Here is a 6,080-nt window from a genome sequence, read left to right as displayed (position 1 = left end):
GCAGCATACAATATACAAAATTAGTTTAAAACGGTTAGTGGAGGTCAAATTGAGGAGGGCTTTAAGTGAGTTTGATTTTTTTTTCTCTAGGCAGCAGTAGGCATAAAAAGGATAATGAAATAATAATTCTTTCATGGGGGAGTATATAATATGTGGCAGAGAGTCTGTTATCTCCGTTGTATTTGAAAAATTAAGTGAAGTATAATGTATGTCGTTAGTTTCAGGTGAACAAGCTTTTCCTGGTTCGTGCTAATCTTTGGCCCTAGAAGTAAATACTGTATGTCTTTTGACTATTGACATATAGTATTTTATATAATATAGTATATAATATACTCAGCTTCTTGCTGGGGCTACAGCTGAAAATAGCTCAGCCCTGTTTCTCTTTGGCCATGACTCAACTGTGTTGAACTGGGTTATTTTAAGCTGAGGGCCACATTGCTGATTGACAGGTGTTATATATGTGCCTGAAAGTCATCAAGAAGTGCTATTTTTTTTTGTTTGTTTGTTTTACTGTGCAGAAAGTAGTTCTGGGTGTCTTCTTTTTTTTTTCAGTGAATGAGTATTATTATTTTTAACTCTTTTTTATTATTAGTTTCAGGTGTACAAAACAATGTAATAGTTACACATTTATAATTTGTATGCCTCACATAATGATGACCCCTCTCCCCTCATCAGCGACCCCTCTGACATCACATACAGCCATTACATTTCCACTGCCTCTATCCCTCAGGCTGTACTCTACTTCTTGTAAACATATATATACATACATGTATATGTGTGTGTGTGTGTATAACAATTGTAGTTAACATTAACATTCATTATTGTTCAGCTTCAGCTTCCGGTGTACAGTGCAGTTGTCAGGCATCTACATCATCTCTGAGGTGCTCTCCCTAATGAGACAAGTGTAATCAGATACCCTACAAAATCTTTACATTATTGATTACATTCACCAAATTGACTTTCGTATCCCCATAGCAATCTTGGGGTTATCGATGGTGCTTTGTAATCCCCTCACCTTCCCCCTTATCCCCACCCCCCTCCCATCTAGCAACCTTCAGTTTTTCCTCTGTGTCTCTGAGACTGTTTCTGATTAGTTCACTCATTTATTGTTTTCTTTAGATTCCACATATAAGTGAGATCATAAGGTATTTGTCTTTCTCTGTCTGACTTATTTCACTTAACATAATGTTCTCTAGGTCCATCCATATTGTTGCAAATGGTAAGATGTCCTTCTTCTTTATGGCTGCGTAATACTCCGTTGTATAAATGTACCACAGTTTCTTAATCCAGTCGTCTACCGATGGGCATTTTGATTGTTTCCATGTCTTGGCTATTGTGTATAGAGCTGCAATAAACATAGGGGTGCATACATTTTTTTGAATTAGAGTTTTGGATTTCTCCAGGTAGATGCCTAGGAGTGGAATTGCTGGGTCATAAGGTAGTTCCATTCTCAGATTTTTGAGATACCTCCATACTGTTTTCCATAGTGGCTGCACCAATCTGCAATCCCACCAACAGTGCACAAGGGTTCCCTTTTCTCCACATCCGCGCCAGCGCTTGTTGTTTGTTGATTTATTGATGATAGCCATTTTGACTGGGGTGAGGTGGTTTCTCATTGTGGTTTTTATTTGCATTTCTCTGATGGTTAGTGAGGTTGAGCATTTCTTCATATGTCTGTTTGCCATCTGTATGTCCTCTTTAGAAAAATATCTCTTCATGTCCTCTGCCCATTTTTTAATTGGGTTGATTGTTTTTTCGGAGCTGAGTTGAGTGAGTTTTTTAATAAAGTTTGGATATATCAATGGCAGATATCTTCTCCCATTCAGTGGGACCCTTTTTTGTTGTAATGATGGTTTCCTTTACTGTGAAAAAAATGTTTAGTTTGATGTAATCCCATATGTTTATTTTTTCTGTTGCTTCCCTTGCCCAAGGGGATGTATCAGTAAAAATCTTACTCCGGGTAATATATGTAAAGTTGCTTCCTATATTGTCTTCTAGGAGTTTTATGGTATCAGATGTTACATTTAAGTTTTTGACCCATTTTCAATTTATTCTTGTATATGGTGTAAGGAGGTGGTCCAGCTTCATCTTTTTGCATGTGTCTGTCCAGGTTTCCCAGCACCATTTATTGAAAAGACTGTCCTTACCTCACCGTAAATTCTTGCTTCCATTGTCGTAGATTAAATGGCCATATAGGCGTGGATTTATTTTTGTTCCGCTTGTGTGTTCACTGTTAACTTGTCTTCTGAGTCGCTGATTCGATTCTCTGACTCATCTAACCCACTGGTAATTCCTTCAAGCGTGTGCTTTATTTCACTTGTTGTATTCTTTAGTTCTAACTGGTTGTTCATTATGATTTCTCTATCCTTCTTTATGTCGTCACTAAGCTCTTTAAACATTCTTATCGTCAGTGTTCTGAACTCTGTCTCTGATAGGTTGGTTACCTCTATTTCATTGGTTCCAATTCTGGAGGTTTCTTCTGTTCTTTTATTTGGGACATGTTTCTTTGTTTCCCCATTCTGGTTGACTCTCCATGTTTGCTTCGATGTATTAGGTAGATCCCCTAGGATGCTCGGTCTTTGCTGGCTTATCTTATGTAGTGTGTGTCCTTTATATCTGACTTGCACCACTTCCCTATTCTCCTGTGCGTGTGCTCCAAAGGTGACCCTGGTGTTGTGTATATTGTGCTGTGTAAAGTTGAACTTCCATTGCTTTTGGCTGGTCAGTAGGTGGGGTTGATCCTAGGCCGCCTAGTTGTGAGACTTAGCTCTGCCCTCGGTGGATGATCTGCTGCGTGAGGGTTGACCACTCCAATTAGACTTGGCCTCTATGGGCTCTTGTGCCTGTAGAGAATTCCCTCTGGGTGTGTCACTTGTAGGTCAAACCCAATAATACTCTGGTTGGGTCTGGAGTTGGTGTCAGGAGGTGTCGAATCTTGTGACTCTTGGGCTGGGCCCTGGTGTAGGGCAATTTCAGAACAAAGCCAATCACCAAGCACAACAGCAACAACAAAGTCAAAACCAAATACACTCACGTGTGAAAACAACCAGTAACCCACACTCAACACAGGCAAAAATATCAAAGATACAAAAACAAAACAAAACAAAAAACGCAGCGCCAGTCTTGGCTTAAGCCCACCAAGTAATCTCCAGGCCGTCCTCTGCTGTACCAGAGAGTCCTCTGTGTATTGTTCAGGCAGAGCCGGTCACCTGGTGCCCAGAGTGACCCTAGGACGGCAGATGTAGATGAGTGGGGCTATCGGGTGTGGATGGTAGTTTCTACAAAGTCAGTGCAGTTTCTGCTCTTGCCTGCACATATGCGCACTGAGAGTAACACAACCAGCCCTGAGCCCAGGTCTCCTGAGTCTTAGGTCACTTCTTCCGTGTGTGTGTGCGTGCGTGCATGTGTACGTGTGTGGTGGGAGATTTCTGAGCTGCTGAAAGCCCAGAGCTGCGACAGCTGCCTACTGCTAACCCCTGGGCATGTCTCGACAGTTGTAATTGCCCTGCCCAGGGCAGGTCAGAGAAGGTGGGGACTGGGGATGGAGGAGTCTTCTCTCTCTCAGCCCAGCAGTGTCACACACTTCCCAGCTTCTTCCCTGGATCGCAGTAGCTACAAACCGGGTCCTCCCAGATCCTGAGCACTATGGGTCCTCTGTAATCTGACACTACTCCTCAGATCAGAGGCCAGCGTGAGTCTCTGGAAGGGTGGGGGTAGGATTGGGAGAGTCGGGGGAGGGGCCCAGGTATGGTGTTTACTTCCTTTGTCCTACCTAGGGCCCAGCTGGAGGTCTCAGCTGAGGTGACTGCCTCAAACTCTGGATATGCTGCTCTCTGGGCAGGGAGATGAGCTGTGGGACACAGGGAAAGAGCCCACCTCCTGGCTCCTGTGGTCTCTGTTCTGTCCTGGCACCACCTGCACCTCCGCAGCCATGGATGCGGGCCACGTCTCCCTTCCCACTTCCCCTGCTCGCCCAGTTTGCCCACCTTCACGTCATCCTCCTCCAAGTCTCTTAGCTGTTCTGTGTGATGAGCAGAGGGCATGACTGCTGTTTTGAAATCTCGGTCACAGAGATCACAATCTTCCGTAACTTTGACTTGGTTTCTGGAGAAGTGTCACCTTCTCTCAGTGTTAACCATGTCACCTTGCTTCTTCATGCTGCTCAGTGGCTTGTTCCTCTACAGGCACATTTGAAGTAGTGAATACTTTCTTATGTAGGTACATTTCGATTTGAACAATTAAACAGGTATATAATTAGGGGTCTTTCTTTTGTTTTCAGTAGATGGTACAAGAGTGTAGTTTCTGTTTTCTCCCACAGGTGCTCCTTGAGTGTGGGAGGTCCAGGGGTGGGGGCTTAGCTGTGGGGGTGGGAGTCCAAGCCTGGGTGACCAGGGAGATGGGTGTTGCAACTGCATCCAGGTCTCCAGGGTCTCTGGTCACCACCACCACGCAGGTGGGGGAAGTGGGTGGTTGAGGGGAGCGTGTTCTTGAGCCCGCTGAGCTGCTACCTGGTTCCCTATGTCTACTGGTAGCACTGTGTGTGGTCGTGAGCCTGGAGAATTGTTTCTGCTGCTGCTACTGGTCCCTGGTGGTGCCAGCACTGCTGCATCTGGAGAGGGGTGGGGGGATGCTGCTGCTGCCCCACTTAGCCTCCCCTGGGCAGTGATGTGGGAGCTGCACCCCGTCCCCTCCACCGCCACTGCCTTTGCTGGGGCTTCAGGCTCAGCCTTGTCCCCCTGGAACTGCAGCTGTGGGCTGTCCCTGTGCTTTCCTCCATCCGGCCTCCCTTTCACATCCAGTGCACCCTCCTTCCCTTTTACAGATGCGTGGTCTTTTAAGGAATCGTAGTGTGTTGAGCAGAAGATCCTTTCTTGGGCTATAGATGCCCGATGAGTTGTAGATATCGTGGAGATAGAAAGGGGTTGTCTCTCTTGACATGATGTTTACATCATTCCAAAGAATATCCATTTTGATCAATGCAGGGTGGTTTGTGGTTTTGATGGTGTTTTGTGGCCTCCTTTTTTTTTTTTTAGTTTTATTTTAGTTTTACATCCCTCACAACGTGAACCCCCCTACCCCCATCCACCACCACCCCGACCTCACACCGAGCCATCACATTATACACATAAAATTATAGTTGGCATTCATTAATGTCCAGTCTCTGGTGTACAATGCCATGACCAAGCATCCACCGCATCCCTGAGGTGGTCTCCCAAACAGGACACATGTCCATCGGACACCCAACAAAATCCCCAAACACTATTGAGTAAGTTCCCCAAAGTAATTCTCAAAAGACCCTGAGACCATCCTGTGGTCACCAACCGCCCCCCATTCCCTTCAAACTTCCCCCCATCTCCAACCCCCTCCCCCCCGCCCATCTAACAACTGTGGCCTTCTTAATGCAGAGAAACATAGCACAGGCCTGTGCTAAATGGGGCTCCAATCTTGTGTTTTCATTTAGCTTCCCCTTAATAAATCATAGGAGAACAAAGCCAAGGATTTTCGGACAGCCCTTCGGCTAAATGGAGTCCAAGTCCTTCAAAGTGGTGAACCTGGAAGAAGGACTGGGTACAAAAAGAAAGTGATTGGCCAACGCTTCTGTAAATTCTTAAGCATGATGCACCATTAAAATGTTCTCAGTGGTTTCACCACAGAAATCAGAAGATGAAAGAGTGTAAAGGCAGAAGCAATGAGAGAGAATATGCTTGTGGACATTTTTCCTTTAATTATTTTTTGTTAGGAAAGAGGTATTTAGTTTTCAGTATTTCCTCATAAATTTTAAAATTGTTTATGTTAAAGTCAATGCCCTCATTCCAAGGCCAACGTTGTTCCCTTGTGAGGCGTTGGGTTGCCCAATCATGCAAGGCTGAATAAGAGATGGAAAAGCCCCACTCTGTCAAGATCCAGAGATAAGTGTCCCAAATCACTAGGGAACACTGGAAAGACTTATGATGTAATTGGGATGATGTGAGGTTAGACATACGTGCACTAGATGGTAAAGAGAAATCTGTTTTGTGTTTCCAATTTCGCTATACTTAACCCCCACCATGAATAATACCTGTGTTGGTTTATATTGTTCA

This window comes from Rhinolophus hipposideros, assembly GCF_964194185.1.
Source record: "Rhinolophus hipposideros genome assembly, contig: SUPER_9_unloc_4, whole genome shotgun sequence".
In the NCBI taxonomy this organism is placed as follows: Eukaryota; Metazoa; Chordata; class Mammalia; order Chiroptera; family Rhinolophidae; genus Rhinolophus; species Rhinolophus hipposideros.
This window is presented reverse-complemented; position numbering follows the sequence as displayed.